The sequence below is a fragment of the Sorex fumeus genome, unplaced genomic scaffold (assembly GCF_029834395.1).
Source record: "Sorex fumeus unplaced genomic scaffold, SorFum_2.1 ptg000009l, whole genome shotgun sequence".
NCBI classification, from domain to species: domain Eukaryota; kingdom Metazoa; phylum Chordata; class Mammalia; order Eulipotyphla; family Soricidae; genus Sorex; species Sorex fumeus.
In genome coordinates, this window is record NW_026606066.1 from 3,126,831 (window position 1) to 3,148,167 (window position 21,337).

A 21,337-nucleotide genomic window follows, 5' to 3' on the forward strand; every position below is an offset into this window, starting at 1 on the left:
AATTTGATTTACAGACTTCGTGCATGCCTGCTTCACCTTCAGACTTCTAAAATCCCTTGTCAGTTTCTTACTTTTTTTTCTTACTTTCTTCCTAATTTTTTAGCTACTAGCCCAGGTGCTACATTGCACTTTCTACCCAAGAAAAAAGTGCCAATTGTCCAGCTCACTTTGTTTTTTTAATGAAATTATTATTATTATTATTATTATTATTATTATTATTATTATTATTACTACTACTTTCTGCTTCACAATGATAGGAGTTTCCCTCCCCGCCCCAAACAGGGCTCCGGCAGCAGTAGACCTCCAGAACCAGCCACCACCATGCTGAGACCACTCTCCGCACACATGAAGGTACTGGCAAAGGAACAAAGGCATGTGGGTCCTGGGACTGAGATCTCCAAACCTACTCGGATCAGGTCTGAGCATCCTCCACCCAGAGCCTCCAAATTCCAGTAGGCGGGGGCCACACCCACCAACTAGCCTCCTGGCGCTGTGTAATCCCATCAATGGCCAAGACCCAGAGACTATAAAACCCAACTCCTGGAAGTGCACGGCCGCATTTGTGGCCGCGCGACATCTTATTGTCTCATTCCTACTTTGGACAAACTGGCTGGCTATCAAATGTAACCAGCCCACACAGCAGAGTCTGGCAAACTCCCCGTGGCATACCCAATATACCCAGTAACAATGATGGGTCTCATTCTTCTAACTCTGAAAGTGCCTTGAATATGGCACTTTCTAAAAAAATCTTAGGGTTAAGACGAAGGAGACGTTACTTGGAGCTTGCTCGAGGCAATCGATGAATAACAGAATGGTCGTGATCGTGATCATGATTATTACTATATTAGTGAAATACCATGAGGTGCAGTTGTAGACTTACAAAATTTAGTGCTTGAGTTTCAGTGATACAATGATCTAGTACCCATCCTTTCACCAGTGTCCATTCCCCACCACCAATGGCTCTATCCTCTCTGGGAACCTAACTCAAGTTTTAGCTCTCTCAATCACTTTAAATGAGAATGATAGCTTTTCTAGCTCTGTGAACATTCCTGCCAGATTTGTTTTTCTTCTCCTAAATACTCTATTTCTAATAACATCCCTACTTTATTTCAGCTTTCATTATCTGGAGCTTCAGAATCTGTAAATGTCTTAAAAGAGAAGGTGGAGAAGGAAAGAAGACATTGGATGTTTTCTAGTTTCTATATCCTTATTTCTAAATTCCCCTGATATTGACTCCTTAAAAATAATTAAAAATATTTTATATTTTTGTTTTGCACTTTTCTTATTGTCAAAAACATTGTAGATGAACATGTTTAAAATTAGTTTCTCTTATTTTTACAAGCATCAAATCTATCATTCTGAAAACCCTTAACTTATGGAAACAGTACCCTGATACCTTTGAGTTTTCAATAACAGTTCTCAAATTTCCTTTATTTCTACTTCCTTCAACCGACTACTTGAGTGCTCACTCTTCAAACTATGATGATATAGAAATATTTCAATCAAAAATATGATTATACCCTGAATATTAATCTAAGTTGCTTCATACAAGAATTTTACATATTTCAAAGCATCTATGGTGAATTTTCCACTGTCATTCACCCAATTGGAGAGCCAACGTGACATATTTTAGTGTTGATATTTTTACAAAAGTTCATTTCCATGGCCAAATGCTTTAGAAATCACAGTAGCACTGTAGCACTGTCCTGTTGTTCATCGATTTGCTTGAGCGGGCACCAGTAATGACTCCATTGTAAGACTTGTTGTTACTGTTTTTGGCATATCGAATATGGCACGGGGAGCTTGCCAGGCTCTGCCATACAGGCAGGATACTCTCAGTAGCTTGCCGGGCTCTCCAAGAAGTCACAGTAAGTAACAGAAATTATCATGCACACAAAACTTAAATTTTCACTTCATTAAAATCAGAGACTATAATTTTTTTTCTTGTCTTCATATATAAGAGACTGAGAAACTGGCCAGGATCAGAGTTCTTCATGCAGGTATCCAGGAGTCTAGGTGGCTTTCCTTCTAAGTGATGTCATCAGACCTATGCCTTGGCAGGAAATGTGATAGCCAGGGGTTAGCAAGGTATTTTATTAAACTAAATCTGTAAATGATTTATGGAAATTTTTCTATAAAATCATAGTTAGAAGCATTCAAAGGACTCTAGGTATGTGAGACCTAAGAAAAGAGAGAAAAAACATTTTTCCATGAGCCATATACTAAATAAGGAAGACCGTGAACACCAGCCCTAAAAATAAGATTCACTTTATGCAGAAAAGCACATTAAAACAAAAAATAAAGGTTTACAATATATTCTAGATTTATATTTTCTTCTTTTCACGTACTTGTTTTTTTTTCTCCATTTAACAAGCAATTTCACTGAATGCAATATAATCTATGAAAAACAATCACTATTCTTAGGAAGGTCTAAATTTCCAATGATTGACAGATTATTCAACTCTGTTTTTATTTTTGGTATATTCATGCAAAGCATTTAATTTGTACTGATGCATTCCTTATAATTAAACACTTAATTTCCTCAGAGTTTCCAATATTATATTTAGAGCATGAATAATTATCAGAAACGCAAGGTAGAAAATCTAAATCAATATACTTGATAAATATGTCTAAGTTTTCATAAATGAGAACAGAATCTCTTTATTTTATAATTTGATTAGTGATATTTGAAAGAATGAGCATAATTAATATGTATTTGACCATATTATTAATTATTTAAAACAAATTTTTAGGGATCAACTTTCCATACATGTGTTTATAATGACAAAATTGACTTCAGGATATGAAACTGAAGTCTACAAATTTAGGCTGAACTTAATGTCTACTCACTCTTAATGTATACTCACTCTTTCGAAAATCAATTTGTTTTCATATGTACTTTAATTTTATGCTACTCTTCCAATCAGAGGGCATGAATGTGTGATCAACTTGATATTTTCCCTAGTACATACTTATTTTTTTCTTCTTAGTGTAATGGTTCTTCAAAAATAATTCTATTCAACCTGAAATTATCTATTTAGTTCTTCACTGTTTTGGTTTTGAAGCCTGTCTATGATGTGTTTTCCCTAAAAGCAAATTTTTATATAGATTAATTTCCTCATAGGCACAAACACATTGAGTTACTTTTAACAGTTATTTAGGTACAAGAGCAAAAGCATTTGACCCAGATCATGTGTATGTATTTACTTTTAACTTATGCTTATAGATAATAAATTAAAAAATTTAAATCTCAATACATTTTAATAATATTAAAGAGAAATTTCAGTATTTTTATTATGTGGTTTTTCTTTTACATAAATTTGGGACATCAGTATATCATGGTCACAGATAATGTTGATACTGGTAGACTGGTGGAGGAGGAGAATTTAGATGCAAAATGAATATTGTACAATGTAATTGATAGAAATTGATATCTTTGTTTTCATTGATATGATTATACTAAGGAAAAAGGCTGAGGGAAAGCAGAACTGCAAATTAAATATAGAAGAGCACTAACTTTATACAGAAAAGTTATATCTAATACTAAATATTAAAAATGTGTAGAACTCAAGAGATTCATGATGCTATTTGCCTATTCATTGTACATATGTTTTTTGGAGAGCACACGTAGCTCTGTCTTCCCATTGTTCATCAATTTGCTGGAGCAGGCCCAGTAATGTCTCCATTGTGAGACTTGTTGTTACTGTGTTTGACATATCGAATATGTCACTGGTAGCTTTCCAGGCTTTGCCGTGAGGGCAAGATACTCTAGGTAGCTTGTCGGGCTCTCCAAGAAGGACAGAGGAATCAAACTTGGGTTGGCTGGATCAGCCACGTGCAAGGCAAACGCCATACCTGCTGTGGAAAGAATGTAGGAAATGAAAAGTAGAAAAAAAAATTCCAAAATACTGTATAACTTCCTAATTGTTTTCTCATTAAAGCTGTGGGAAGCAATTATATTTAAATATAATGAATTAAACTAATTCAATTTTGTCTCACCTATTATCTGTATATGATATTAAGTTCACAACTGTGGTTATATTAATTTCATTTTATGGTAAGTACAAATGTATAAATATATCTATGCAGTATACATAAACAAACACATTATAAAGATATTGTCAGGGTCTAAATACCATGAAGTCTACGAGTAAAAATTTTAAGAAAGGACAAATAGTCTTTTGTTTTAAATACATGCTCCTCTATTTGAAAAACAACTTTTCCTAAGAATCTGTTTTCCTTGTTTGTATTTATTTTTTTCTTGTATGATATATTTTTGTCTATCAGATCAAGATTACTATGTCAGTGAAAGAGGGACAAGTATTTTCTCTATTTTTCTAGATTGTCGGAGAGTAAAAAGAAATAAAACAGAGGAAAGTTTGGTGATTTAGTCAACTAAAAACACTGAATGAGAAAATCTAGGACTCATAAGGTTCTTTATCTTTAAAGAAAGCAGTCCTGTCTCATAAATAGCCTCTTAATGCTAATTAGAATTTCTAGACTATCTGAGTATCAAAAGAGGAATATTACCCAAAATTTTCCATATGATGCTTAGGTTAAGTGTTATTTGTCATGCTACATAAGACTGACAATACATAGCTTTGAGAAACATTTTTATTTAGGGTAAATTTTTCAGTATAAAAAAGTAATAATAGGATCTGCGCGGGACGGGAACTGAGTCCCACGGCTCAGCAACAAAGCTGAAGGGGACCCCTCTCCTCCTTCCAATCAGGTACAGCTCGCATCCAGGGCCTGGGACTCTCGAGTATGTGCAGCTAGCTCGATCTCATAGCACAGCCGGTTTTTTTCCCCTAATCTGTGAGGGACGGGAACGGAGCCCCATGGCTCGGCAACAAAGCTGAAGGGGACCCCTCTCCTCCTTCCAATCAGGTACCAGTGCAGGGACACTTTCCTAGCGGCCGCGAAATATTCTCTCACTACATATTCCCTAGGAACCATAAGCTACCTTCTTAGATGTAATCTTCTCTATTTTAGCTCAGCCACTAGAAACACAGTAGCCAATAACTCATAAGCCTATCTCAACTCGCACTGCATATCAAGCAGAATAGTAACAGTGAACGTGAAGGATTAAACCACACTTGTCACAATGGTAAAGCAATGCAAAAGCCCAACAAATTTTATTATTGAAGAGGCTAACCCAGAAGACATCAACAGTACTGTAGTGTTAGACAACTTCTCTAACAAGGAATTCAGAAGGGAGCTACTGAGGATGCTTAGGGAACTAAAAGAAAAAATGGAAAGCAATCACAATAAAAGACAAGAGGATTTGAAGGCAGAAATGAGGAAAATGCAATCGGAAATGTCAGACCTAAAAAACCTGGTAGGCGAATTGAAAAACTCAGTGAAAGACCTCAGCAGCAGAGTAACAGCTGCTGAGAACAGAATCGTGAGCTCAAAGATCAAGTTCAGAGACTCTCCAGGAAAGAGCAGAAAATGGAAAAGAGACTCACAATTCGGGAACAGATGGCAAGAGAAGATTGTGACGAAGCCAAGAGGGGTAACATAAGAATTATTGGAATCCCAGCCAGGCATTCTAGGGGAAAGGGCAGCTCAGATAGAGAAGGGAGCACAAAATAAAGGGTGTTTGGAGGATCCTCCCAGGAGAGGAGATGCATGGCGAAAGTAGACTATGGGCTGATCATGTTTGCCACTCAATGCCTCTTTTGCAGACCACAACACCCAAAAGAAGAGAAAGAACACAAGGGATTGCCCTGCCACAGAGGCAGGGTGGGATGGGCGGGGATGGGGGTGGGGGGGTATATTATCCATGGTGTTGGAAAATGGGCACTGGTGGAGGGATGGGTATTTTATCATTGTATAATCGAAACCCAAGCACAAAAAATTGTAAATCTACAACTGTAACTCATGGTGTTTCACTAAAAATAAAAAATAAATAAATAAATAAAAAAGTAATAATAATAACACCCGAGAGCACACAAGTAGGGTCATTTAAGTAGGAGTTTATATATATATATATATATATATATATATATATATATAATGATATAATGTGGCAGTCTACTTCACAGAGAATTGGTTAGATTTTCTTGAAAATGTTACTTAGAGTTTCCAATGCTTTTCACCCTATTGCTAAACAAAATATAACTTGTTGAATTCATCTATAATCTAGTAAATAAGAATTTATATGATTTCTGTTTTAGAATCTGGGAAGTTAAAAACATAAAAATCAAAAAAAAGATGCCTTTTATCATGGTCAAGATGGCAGAGAAATTGACCCTGTCCTTTTGTCCTTTTAGTCACATTTCATTATTCCAAAGCTAGTTGAATTATGTAAAAACAGAGAACATAAAGTCTTATGTATTGGTAAATCATACAGATTTTTAATGTTATAATCTCCTGCCACAACACTATAATAATGTATTACTGCCTCATCTCCAACCTCTTGCATCCTATCTAAATGTTCATGACATCCAAATAGACATTCTACATTATAGTTTCATTTGAATTGATTAACTTACAAGGTAGTTGTGGTGTCAAAGAGTTCCTAACCTTCTCTGTTTCAGAAAGCCTATAATCCAGGAACACCGCTTTATTTCTTCAGTGGAAATGAGTAAATATATACAGTACTTGTAGAACGGGACGCCAGAGACCATATACTCTCTTCATAAAACAAGAGTTGGATTTGTTTTTTAACAATAGTATATACAACATTATTATAATATTTTGGACAGGGAAACTGATAACAGAATTGCATACTCGAGCAATATTTCATAAGCTATAGTGTAATTGATTTAAAGAACAGAAATCTTGAATAAAATTATAAACTAAACATTAGAAAAGATGAGTAACAAATACAAACTCTAAAACCAATCATGAAGTTAGCCAAATAGCTCAATTGGCTTCAAATTCTTGTGAGAGACTGCGAAGTGATCATTTTTACAAAAATGTCCCTCTAAATTGCCATGTGATTAAAATAGAATCATTTATTTACAAATTCTAATTTGGAAGACATCTAACATATGCTTTCCAGTCTATTTAATTTCCCTAAGTACTCTCTTGGACGTTTTAGTATTAACAAGACATTTTTTTTCATTATATATTATAGCCTTGAATAATTTGGCCATAATAAAAATGATTGATGAATCCAAATGGAGATTGTGTGCATATGTCCTGTATGAGTCTCGCCTACACTAGAGCTGTTTTTCACCTGAGATAAAGACTTCCCTGAAGAATAAAGTGATATCCTGCGGAGGTACTTGAAAAGTCAAAGCAGCAATAGTGAGACTCCACTGAGCTTGGAGCTCATGAGAGGATATATAGTATATTTAATATCTTGTGAAGAATATCTGGATCAGTCTGTTCATGCTCACATATCTCTTCTCACCTGAAAGAAAATTTTCTTCATTGACTGTACTCTTCCTTGCATGGTCCCCAGGTAACTAGAACAAACAATGATAAAATACTTCTGTCAGATATGTAAGCCAGTTCTGTCTTAAAACCCCCAAGGCCAAATCAAGACTGCAAATCTTCAATTATATAAACATTCCTAGTTTAAGCCCCCCCCTCCCTTCCCCCCCCCCCCCCCACACACACATACACACACACACACTGCTCTTTCCTCTAGCTGGTGACTCTGAATAGTATTCTAGGAACATGATAGCCTTAAAAAAAAAACTAGTGGGGAACAGGATCTTTGAGTTTATCACTTGTGGAGTCTCTCACTTGAAAATGCTTTGTGAATGATAGGTTGGCCTACAGGATATTTCAATTGGGAGTAGGGAAACATCAGATGAAAAGGAAGTCTTTTATTTATTTGTTTATTCATTTACTTATTGAATCACCATGAGATACACAGATACAAAGTTGTTCATGTCTGGGATTCATTCATACAGTGTTCCAACACCCATCCCAGGGAAGAAGTTTTAAATGTAGAAAAACTTGCATATCACTAGAGGGGTGAGCTGTTTAGGGGGAAAAGTACATGGTTTGATGTTAGGTTTATAGTATAACCAGAGGCATATCGTTAAAACAAAATAAAGGTAATGTGACAAAAATTATAGATTGTGTCAAATTTTACTTTTTAAACTTATTTATCTACATATGGGCTGGAGTGATAGCACAGCGGGTAAGGCGTTTGCCTTGCACGCAGCCAACAAGGCTGACCCGAGTTTGATTCCTTCGCCCCTCTCGGAGAGCCAAGCAAGCTACCAAGAGCATCTCGCCCGCACGGCAAAGCCTGACAAGCTACCCATGACGTATTCGTTATACCAAACACGGTAACAATTCTCACGATGTTATTGGGCCCGCTTGAGGAAATTGATGAACAACGGGAGCACAGTGACAGTATCTACATATGGGTTGGAGCAATAGGACAGCAATAGGGTGTTTGCCTTGCACGCGGTCTGCGAGGCTGGTTCGAGTTTGATTCCTCCACCCCTCTCTGAGAGCCCGACAGGGCAGACTGCTGGGCGGAGCCTGGCAAGCTACCTGTAACATATTAGATATGCCAAACACAGTAAAAAGTCTCACAATGATGGAGACATTACTGGGCCCACTTAAGCAAATCAATGAACAATGGCAGAACAGTGCTACAATGCTATCTATATATGGGCTGGAGCAATAGCACAGCTGGTAGGGCGTTTGCCTTGCATGTGGCCAACGTTGGTTGGTCGAACCAACCCAGATTTGATCCCTCTGCTCCTCTTGGAGAGCCCAATAAGCTGACAAGAGTATCCCTCCTGCACAGTAAAGCCTGGCGAGCTACCCATGACATATCTGATATGCCAAAAACAGTAACAACAAGTCTCACAATGGAGACGTTACTTGGTGCCCACTCAAATCGATGAACAATGGGAGAATAGTGCTATAGTGTTATTTACATATTCACCAATGCTTGTTAATAAACTACTTATACCAAGTATTTCAGTTTTTTGGTCTAAGGAATTGGAGAAACCAAGGCAAACATCACCTGATTACCAATACTTAAAGGAATTTCTGTCCTCAAGAACCTTTTATTCCTTCGTTGTTTCGTTTCCATAAATAAAGGACTCAAGGTCTTAGCCTCTTTTCCCAGATAAATCCCTGGTTGAAACATGCATCGACTTGAACCATTTGCTGCTTTCAGACAAACGTTCGTCCTCCTCACTTTCTCTACCCTAGTATGTTAGAAATTTGGTAACTCAGACAACAGTGCAGCTGGTTTTATAGCAATTTCTGCTTATAGAAGTAAAGCTATTCACTGCTTAAATGTTGCACATCCTATAACACAGATGTCCTATGACTTAATGTATGATTTCATAGAAACCAATAAAGCATAAATCCAGATTTATTCTGCATGCATAATTTGAAGGAGAAAAATAAATAGCACAGCTTAATGATATAGAGAAAAAAGTACACTTGATCCATGTATGAAATGATCAATTATATCTGAAATTATGCAATTTCACCAAATAACTGTAAATGGTAGGATTAAGTAAGCAGCATAAAAAAGATATGTAATAAGAGATCAGAAAATTAGGGAACTTAAAGTGACAAAGGAAAGAATGTGAATATTGACATGTAAGTATCATACAAGGAATCACAAAGTTGTTTGTGTCATGCCTATGACATGAGAACCACATTATTTATAACTTTATAAGAAAGGATAAATAAGGTGTTATACACATATTAGGAGAATATCAAAGCTTATATGGACAAGAGTTGATAAAGGCTGATATAAACAAAGGATCGAAGCTTGAATAAGTAAAATGTAGTAGTGTCAAAATCCATCTGAGGTAAAAGATATCTGTTGTAAAATAATGATAGCTAGTTTTTGATGAGTCCTACTTATCTGCAAAAAGATGGAGCTATACACGAACCACTCGATTTTCTGGACTCAAAATCATTTCTATTATTTTGTGGGTTTGAAAATGAAACAATGTCAATTGTTTAACTTGTGCAAAAGGGAATTGTAATTTTGGTGAAAGGAAGTTTCTTATATGCAGTAATTTGGAGGAAAGAATGAAAAGATTGAATCAAGTCAACTTGAGGTGGATAATGTAAATACATGACAAAAGGGTTTGGGTAAATTAAAAATTTGTTAACATGCTTTCAAGAAACTTAGTCTTGTTTAGAAAGGTAAAGACTCACAAACAAAATGTGAAGCAAAATATTATTTAAAATGTAAGCATGCATATATAAATGTAGCACAAATAAATATGTTTAGGTCACAAATATGTGGGGCATCTTGGTTCTGAATACAAAGAAATGAGACCCAATTTATTGTTGCTTTATTTAGATACTACTACCTCAGTATTAACTGACTAGTTTGGTTAGTAGAATTTATGATCTAGGATCATAAATCTAGGATCATAAATTCTAGGATCATAAATTCTTTCTTATATATTCTCTAGAAGCTCTTAGGCTTTAGCTGAGGAAAGACATTGTATGTCATAATAATTATTTTTTTTTCCTTTTCGATGGTTCTAGATGTCTGCTCTGTAAAACAATCAATCCCCTAAAAACACCTTGTTGGATATGTTAAGTATTTGGAAGTTTTCATGAAATCGTACTAAAGAAATCAATTTACTACACTTGCTATAGAGACTTCAGAAACAATAGTGAAATGCTTTCTTGTTTCATCTTTAAAAGCATGTAGTGCATCCCTGTGAGATGGAAGACCGGGAGATCTTCCAACCTGCTTCTTTTAGTCCTATTGGCTCATATCTGCATATGCTTGACCACAAATTGGTGATTCTTGCTGGAAGTTTGTCAAAGCATTCCTAAAACTAAAATCACAGGGGGAAATTATTCTTTGCAGTTCTTGCTTGTATAGTTCTTTAGTTCTTTAGTAATAGAAACTGCAATAGCTATTTCCCTTGTTATACATTTTGTTGTTATTGTTGTTCCCTCCCTGTGACATATTGGGGTTAAAAAAAACACTCAACCTCCAATTTATTGAATTTTAGAAACTCAAAATAGTATGGTGAGAAGATTAGTAATTATACCTATCTCTCAGGGCATAATGGCTTAATTAATATACCCTTCAAGAGACTTTTCACTGTGGGAAGTGCACAGCTGCATGGCTGATGGAAATTAAGGTGTCTTGAATTGCAGAAAACTGAGTGTTTTGATTGTGTGTGTGTTTTAAATTTTTAATATAGATTTTTTTCTTCCTTTTGGTTTAATTTGTGCACAGATTCTGGCTCCTCCTTTTCATCACCCTGTAGATGATAAATGTGGAGAAAGACAAAAGTAGCTAAAATTGAACTACTAAAGTTACTAATGACAAAAATCAATCATAGCTGGATATTTCTGGCTCAAGGCTATTTCAAAACATGCATCACATTATATTTTCTCCTCCATCTTGCTTAATCATTTACATAACTGCATTTCAAAATTAATTAGTGGTAGTTATTTCATTTTATTTTTAAGTTCACAACTCGCATATGTCATAAAAAAAGATGACATATTTTTAAGTCCTCAGAACTCATGTGAATATATTCTTTAGGATTTTTAATAAGCTGATAGTTACTGTATTACATTGTACATCTGAGTGACTTTTGCTTATCAGAATTGAGAGATGCTTCTGCTTGAGTTATTTTATTTGTGCTCCCACAAGGGATCTCAAGTATCAGTGCTGCTTAACCAGACACTTGAGCATTCCAATGAAGGCAAATTGAGTTCAAGCAGCCTATTGACACTTAGGAAACATATCGTTTTGGGTCATGTTTTTCCTTTTTCTCTCCCTTACCTTCTTCTCTCTCTCTCTCTCTCTCTCTCTCTTTCAACCTCCAAGTCTCTCTGTCTCTCTCTCCCCATACTTATACTTTTTTTTTAATTGTACTTCTTTTAAAAAATGCTTTGTAAAAGTTAATCCTATCTGTATGTAGACTCTTCTGCCTTTAAATGCTTGTGCCGTGAAGCTGAGTAACAAGAAAAGAGGAAAAGTATAAAAAGTATAATTAGTAATTTGGAATAATTGGTTAAAAATAGTAGAATAGGGCTGGAGTGATAATACAGCGGGGAGGACATTTGCCTTGCACTCGACTGGCCAGGGTCCAATCCCCAGCATATTCTCCTGATCCCGAGCAACCAGGAGTAGTCATGAGGGCAGAGCCCGGATTAACCCCATGTGTATCACTGGATGCAAACCAAAAAGAAATAAAATAAATAAACAAAAGATTAGTTAAATAAATTGTTATTTCAGGAGAAATTTTCAAAGCCACTGAGTTCACTGTTGTGGTGATGGAGTTTTTTGCTTTTTGTTTTTTTTTTCATTGTTTTATTTAAGAATATATAAGATCATATACTATAACAATGATGTTTTAAAGCATAAATAATTAAAGAACAGTAGAAAAATGGTTAAGAATATCACCCTATGAAGATTCGTGAGAAAAATAAAGAACTTTAAAACATTTTAATTTAAATTATTTTATGTTATTGAGGTAACCTTTGATCTCTTGTTCGGAATTGTTCTGTTCAGGTTTTTGGCAATTTTTTTCTGATCTCAATTTGGAAGTTGATTTTATTTTTGTTTCTCTCTGTGGGCTATCTGGTATGTTGGGTCAACCACAAGAGCCCTAACTGCTGTACTATATTGTACTATTCTCTGAAAGTCCTATGATTTTGGAAGTTTGTAAGAGTCTAAGAATTTTTTCTTGTAGTTTCACTATTTAGTGACACAAAGTTATTTATTATGCTTTCATGATCCTTTTCAAATTGTGGTATCTGCTGTAACTTCCCCTCTTTTATTTCAACTCTTGTTTATTCATTATTTCTTCATAAACTAAGATAATGATTAATCATATTTCTTTAAGCTGAAAAGAATTAGAATTTGTCTTCAATAATATCTTGCATTTTTTTTATTTCTGTGTATGTTGGGGGTGCAGAGCGTTTGGGAGTTGTGTTCCCTGAGATTCTTGAGTTATGAGGCCTTTGGGTTAAAAGCTAGACCTCAAAGATGCAGTGCTACTAGGACCCAGTGGTGCCAAGATACATTTTAGCCACCTTAGTGGAGTGCTTGAGCCTTCAAGAGTGAACTCAGGGCTTTTAGAACTATTTGGTACTAGAGATGAGAACTTGCGTGCATCCTGATCCAAATACTATCTTCCTAATCTGAAATTCTATTTCATATGCATTCACTCTCATTTTTATTATGTCACTTCTTGTACTGTCACTAGGTTTTATTTACTCTTTTTCTACTTTCTTTAGGTGTGTGGTTAGATTGCTTATTAGAAATTTTTATTATTTCCTGATCTAAGCTTGTATTGCTATGAACTTCCTGTTTAATGCTATTCTTGATGTGTCACATAAGTCTTAATAGTTTATAACTTAATTTTTGCTCATTTCAAAGAAATAAAAATATCTCTATTGAAGATAACATATTATTCATACTAAATATTAATCTATACAAAATACATTAGAGACAATAAACCAGTATAATAAAGTGGCAGGTGAAAAAATTAATGTACGAAACGATGCTAGTTTTCTATCTCAAACTAGCAAACCAGAATATAAATAGATTTTTAAATTCCACTTAAAAGAAATGCTGGATTCCACTTTATTGGCAGTGCTGGATATCAAACAGTGGACTCAAGTATGGAAGGCAAGTGCTCTACCACTCTATTATATTCTTGCCTGTGATAATATCTAAATAATTCTATACCTAGAAATAAAGTGAATAAGAATGAGAAATATATTTTTTCTGAAAATTATAGTTCAGTGTTAAAAGAAATATAAAATAAAAGGAAATGAACAAATGTCACATGTTCAGTATTGAAATTACAGCCATTGATGATTAATACATATATGAAAATTTTTCATCATTATATTTTACCAGAAAAGTACAAAAATGAAGTTTGAAATGGTAAATAATTGAACAAGTTCACTTATTAACAAAAATTTAAGATGAGAAAGTATGTTCTTTTCTAGGTAGAACCTGCCCTTACTGTTCATTAGACGACTTGTTGAGTCAGGTAATTTTGTGACATCTTCAAACAATGGGATCATAATATTCACTTCAGGAGACAGTTTTGGCACAACAAAATACCTTAGTTGATACAAAGTAACTTTGCTAGAAAATATTTAAGAATTTTTTTCGGACTGACTATTTATCTCCCCCAGAAATTTATCTGCAGTAAGATGGTGTCTGTAGATGAAGCCTTTGGAAGTTGGTATGGCTATGGGTGACACTATATTGATGAAATTAGCACCTTTATGAAAAAGACCAAAAAGGGCAGCTTTGCATTTTCCTTTGTGAAGATCTAGCAGGAAAATTACTGTTTTACAACCAGAAAGTTGGCTGACTCTGCCAAGATTTTAGACTTTCCAGACAATAGAAGTAATACAAACAGATTATTGTTAACAAGTCATTCATTCTGTGGTGTTTCATGAAAGTAAGCTGATGAAACTAAGGCATAAACACTTTTGCTCTTCTTTCTTTCTATATATATATATATATATATATATATATGTGTGTGTGTGTGTGTGTGTGTGTATTTAAAATTTAACAACAAAAATAAATAATGCATTTCAACAGCTAATAAAATAGAAATTCAGATTTTTTTTTAAAAAAGATCAACCTACTGGAAACAAAGAGAACACGTTCAACTTAATTTAAAATGGTGAATGTAGAATATTTTCTACTACAAACAATTACACTTAGTATATCTTCCTTTACCAAAGTAGGAAGTTACATGATGAATTACTAAACCCTCATCATACCCCAAATAATTTTGTGTTTTCTAGTTTTATTTTTTTAAGAATGAAAAAATTCAGGCCTTGAAGGAGACTCTTAATTATTATATTACACAATTAAGATTGCTGATTTATTCAGCAATTTTGAGAATTTATTAAAATAATAAGGAAGGATTTTAATTTGGTAAAATTATGAACTTATGATAATGATAATTATTTATGACATTTAAGTCATTGGTAAAATATGTTGTTCTTTAAGCTAAAGATTTCATATTTATTAATCATGGTCCTTCTGTTGTTCATCAATTTGCTCAAGCGGGCCCAGTAATGTCTCCATCGTGAGACTTCCTGTTACTGTGTTTGGCATATCAAATACATCATGGGTAGCTTGCCAGGCTCTGCCGTGCAGGCGAGATACGCTCGGTAGCTTGCTGGGCTCTCCAAGAGGGGTGGAGGAATTGAACTTAGGTCAGCCATGTTGGCCGCTTGTAAGGCAAACGCCCTACCGCTGTGCTATTGCTCCAGCCCTGTGCATTGAACTTCTAGTGTGAGTGGAAAGAAATTCATATTTATAGATGTATTATATCAAAATACATACTGGAAGTTACTAATATTGTGTTATTTTTCCCTATTGAGTTCCTAAATGTTGAAAATAGACTGTGGTCCTAAAGATAAAACTACAGTCCTCAAGGTACAGGACCGCTGAACATGTATGAAAGGTGTACACAAAATAAAACAAGTCAAATACTCTGTTTGGCAGGATTTCCTTTCCTGAAATTGTAAATGCATTTCAAATGCTCTGTTAGAGGAACAGAAAGCAAACACACACACACACACACACACACACACACACACACACACACACCCTTGTTTCTGCTTACCTTTGACCATTAAAAAAGCCAGATGAATATAATCCTTTTACAAGTTAAACTGTAGTAGGAGATACTTAGAAATATGCATTATCATGAAATTTTTCCTAATGCCTGCTGATGTTTCTAAAGTTCCCTGTTGTAAAGCCCCACTCCTGTTTATCAAAAAAAGGCAAAATAAAACTTCCAAGGCCCAGATAGTTAGTTGGATAGTTGGGTATAGAAAGATATGGAAAGATAGTTCAGTGGGTAGGATCTTGCCTTGCATGTGGCTGATTACAGGCACCTCATATGATCCTCCAGCTCTGTCAGGAGTAATCCCTGAGCACAGTGCCAAGTGTATAAACCCTTAGAATTCCTAGGTATTTTCCCAAAACATAAGAAAAATAAAATAAAATATAAGAAGTGTAGATCCCTTCCTGCGTAACTGTGTACCAGAAATAAAGGGGCAGTGATGTGAATGCGTACTTTGCTTCTGCTTAATTGCACATGAGAATTCATTGCATAACTTAAACTCAAGCACAAAAATTTGTAAGTCTCTATCTGTACCTCATGATGTTTCACTAATAAAAAAAAATTAAAAAAGCAAACAAATAAAAACGAATACAAGAAATTTGGAGAAAAAAATTCTCTATTTCAGAAGTCAATGTGTCTGTGTTTGGCTCTCTAATACACAAGGGTTGTGAAACATCTGCAACATCTATAGCCAGCAAGTGAAGAATAACTGTGTGGAGCCAAAGATTTGAGTCTACAGAAAAACTATTAGCATATATTAGATATTAGACTTAGATTTAATATATGTATGTCTAGACTGATATACATTCACTTGTGTATATACTAGTCATATTGACACATGCATAGAGTATAATATATAAATAATAAGTACTTTATAATGAGCACCATTTCATTTCATTGTATGAGGTCAATCTTTCCTGAGATCTAATGTTTTTGCACAGTTGAAAAGGAACATACATACATAAAATTTATAAGCATACTTATCATTTAATCATACTTTAATGTCACTCTAACTGTGGTAGACAAAAGAGTGTTGGTGAAAGCCGACATGCAACAGATCTCTAAATTTAAGAAACAAAGAAGTAAGGTTATTTGGTAACAAAAAGTTCTGGTGACTTACATAAGGAGGTCTGGGCAAATTATAACTGTCTCTGCAAATTAAATGACAAACTGTTTTTCCTATACTTTCATTGAGTACCTTCATATTTTAAAGTTTTATAATTTATAAAGTGATATCAATTATTTGGCACATGGACCTGCAGAGATATATCAGTTTAGAAAAGTTTATTTGCATACTGAGAGAGGTGAGTTTCCACAATTATAATCAGATGATCCACAATCCTATAGGATCTAGAACTCTGACTTGCTAATACCCCTGCTTTATGAGATTGGAATATGACAGTTCAAGATAACAAAACTCATGTGAACAATGACTAATACCAGAGGACCAACTAAGTAATTCATAATAAGCAGAAAGCAAATTGTGTGACTGGAATCTTACATAAGACAGACAAAATCAAAATCATTGTGTGCTTAATGCTTATTATTAATCATACACTGCTTATGCATACAATATATAATCATACAGTGCATAATTAAATTTATGAAAAGATGATAGTATTTGTGATTTTAATATCCATTTCTCAAACTACTTGAACAGAGTACTCAGTTCCAGTTGAATATAATACTATTCAACATAAAAATTACTTGCAAGCTGTAGAGATGCTGCAAGTTGAACTGAAAATACAGTGGAAGGTGTCAGAACAGCAATGTTACTACAAACGTTAGAGGTCATATACCTAGTCTAGCCAAGCAATAAATTTGAAAAATTCTAGAACTATGATACCAGGGTTTCCATATCAATCCTATATGTTTTATATTTAAAATAAAATGATGGAAAGATAAATCCATATCCTTTGAATCATTAGCATTTAGCCCATTGTTACAAACGACCAAGCCAGTTCTTTAACTAATAACTATACTGGTTCAATTCCATGTTCTAGTAGTGATAACCTCTGCTCACTCAACATAAGATCTGAACCAATTAATATACCATGTGAATTGAGAGCAGTGTACAGACAATCATTTTGGAGGGACCAGAGAGTTATTTATGAATGGGTTTGACAAGGAGAGCTATGAAAGCAGAGGTAAAGGTAAAGGTAAAGGCCCTCCCGTTGATCATCGATTTGCTCGAGCGGGCCCAGTAATGTCTCCATTGGAGACTTTGTTGTTACTGTGTCTGGCATATCGAATACTCTCGGTAGCTTGCCGGGCTCTCCGAGAGGGGCAGAGGAATCAAACTCGGGTCGGCCATGTTGGCCGCTTGTAAGGCGAACGCCCTACCCGCTGTGCTATCGCTCCAGCCAGAAGAGACCAAAGAAAAAAACGAATATGACAAATAGAGAGAACATTATAGAGTCTATTATACCCGAAAGCAATAATGTTAATTTAGAAAATAAAGTCAGATAAATGAGGGAGGAGATACTAATTAGTTAAATGATTTGATTAATTAAAATACCATTTTTTCATAATTCTTAGAAATTTCCAGGAAGCATTTATAATGAGGAAGTTGAGAAATTCATTAGAGGTTTCCATATAATTATGGCTGTTTTCTCTTATCCATTGACTTATTTAAATTGGTTTGATGCATTAAAAAAATAAGCCCCTATAGAAGTTCTCAAAGGACAAAAGCAATATCAGGATAGAGAGTATAAAAGAAAAAATACTGTATTTATCCCATTAGTCATCGGCTCTACAATGCTCCCACCTTCTTCCATAAAATTAATGTAAGTTTTGTATTTTTTTGGGAATGATTCATAATTTTAAATGGCTTCAGCCTGCCAATTGAGTAAAGCAAAATTTGTTTTCCCACTGACGATTAATCACAGTTTCAAAAATAAGCTTAAATCAATGAATAAATATAGAAAGAGGAAATGAATGAATAAAATGATCATAGATGGAAGCATAATTTTTGTATAATTAGTTATCTTCCTTGTTGATATTTTTAAATGGTTCTGTAAAGCAAAATCATCTGGGTTTAAAGAATTTAGCATATTTTTTGTCTGTCTTTTACAAGTTAGTAACTGTGAAATGGTTAGTTTATACCGTTAAATTTCTAATAAATTTCCATCTACCAGAGAAAGGTAAATTCAAAAAGAAGCAGATTTTTCTTCCTTACTTCTAAAATTTTGATTTAGGATTGCTTAAATCATCTACTGCTTTAAATGCTTTTATTTTTTAGCTTTTTGGGTCAGACCCAGCATTGCTAAGGGGTTGCTGCTGGCTCTGCACTCAGGAACCAGCCCTGGAGGTGCCCAGGGGACCATATGGGATGCTGGGAATCAAACCCGGGTCGGCCACATGCAAGGCAAACACCCTACTTGCTGTGTTATCGCTCCAGCCCCCTTAAATACTTCTTTTATTTAACAGCAGCAGTGTTTATACATTTGATAGTTATTTTTAAAAGTGCTTCATGGGTAACAAATATTTATTGGAACATGTACTTCATTTGCACTGCTTACCTTAATGAAATAACCTCTTAGTTTCACTAATTTCTTCTGAGATCTTAGTTCTTCATTGAATAATTTTCTCAATAATTTAAGTCAAAATGTGACAATTCTGAACTACATGTCCATTGTGATTTTAAACCCTATGTTCTGTAACTCCAATAAATCCATAGTCTAGTGATATAGTTCCAATCTACTTTAGTTGAAATGTATCATTAAATATAAGCATCTTCAGTAATCTGTAGACTCACTGTCATCCCATTGTTCATCGATTTCCTTGAGCAGGAATCAGTAATGTCTCCATTCATCCTAGCCCTGAGATTTTAGCAAGTGCCTCATTGGAGGCTCTTTCAGGGTCAGGGGAATGAGACCCATCATTGGTAGTGGGTTTTGGCATATTGAATACACCACAGGGAGCTTGCCAGACTCTGCTGTGTGAGCAGGATACTCTCTCGGTAGCCTTCTGGGTTCTAGGCAGTCTAATAAGTAGACTAGAGATGCTTTTCCAGATCATTATTTTAGCTAAAGCCTACCTACAAAGATATATGCTTTCTCTTTGGGTGTTAGAAAAAGGCTGCTCTTAGTAAAATGGGAAGACATTGGAAGGTTTTTGTGGTTGAATGACATTATCTAACTTTTATTTAATAGGATAACTCTGGTTTGAGTAAAAACTCCAGAGAGAGAAGGCTAGAAACACAAAGGGGATATTAAGAATGCTAGTTCAATGGAGAAGGAGATAGAACAAATCGTATAATACATGCCTAATATGATGTGCATATTATTTATAAAATCAGACCAGATAGCTATGCTTCTATTAAGTTGGAATGTATTAGAACCAAGAATGTATCTGTGGCTTATTCTAAGATTTCATGTGCTAAATTGAGTTAGAACACAGCTCACACTTTGGTGATCCATGATCACCACTGGGCCCATGCTGTACTCTGTAGGCCATCAAACTAAACATTCAGTTAACCCCAGGAACAAGCTGGGCTCGTGGTGTGTTCATTAAACAACAACAACAACAACAACAAAGAAAAGATAAAGAGGAAAACCTGTTCAATCTTCATTGTCTCATACATAGCAATAAAAAAAACTAGAAGTAGTCATATTCTTTAGAAAATCTTCTAAATCTACAGTCAGAAATAGAGAAGAACATTCTGTTTGAGCAGAGGTCTATTTACCTAAATTTAGAGATTTCATAAATAACCCCTTGCCACATCGGAGACATTAGAGAATCACAGAGGGCAAGCAAAATGAGACATCAGTATGAAGTGCTTGAAGAAAGCCTCCTGAGGCATCCTGCAAGACAAAATGTTATTTTTTTTTGTTTATTTTTGTTTTTGTACCACACATAGCAGTGCTCAGGTCATACTCCTGGCTCAGCACCAGGGGTCATTCCTGGCAGGGCAAGGCCATATGGGGTGCTGGAGAATGGAAGAGATAGTACAGTGGGTACTATCAGCCAACAGTGGGCACACAGCCAACCCATATTCAAATCAAAATTCTGAGAGATTCATTCTTTCAAATATGTATTTGATATTCATGATATGTACTTGATATTCATTATATATTTGCAATAATAAAAGATTTTACTTAAATATATTGGTGGTCCACTGAGTTGGTAGTAAAACTAGACCGGATAGGTATGTTTCTATTACATTGCAATGTATTAGAGCCAAGAACGTATCTATGACTTATTCAAGATTTCATGTGCTCTGCCACAAACACATCCTCCTGTCCCCTGCTTGTCTATATCCTGGTGAGACTGTATGGTAATCATTAGAACATTAATGGAAATTAAATTAAGCATCTGTTTCTCTTGAAATTATATGGACATAGCTGAAAGCTTCAATTTCCTGTTTTGCTCCTGGGATAACATGGCCAAAACCCAGAACAACTTGTTTGTATAATTTTTAATATCCACGCAATTCACATTCAGAGACAGTGGTCCACAGGTCTTCATTTCCCCTTGTTTTAATAAGTTAACCCAATTTTATGTCTTATTTCACACTTGCTTTGTCTCACTGTGGCTGATATGGTGCTGAACACACACACACACACACACACACATGCATGCGCATCCATAAATGCCATAAATGTAAGTACAATGCTATCTACTGCTCTAGTACAAAGTTTTTTGAGTACTAGTTCAGTAACAGTATCTTGTTTAATATGCTGTTTGATTTCTTTCTTTGATTCTCTTAACCACTTTCTAATGTGTTTTTGATTCAGCTCTTTTGTTTGTTTGCTTGTTTTATATAAAGTGAACATTTTAGGGAGGCAAAGACT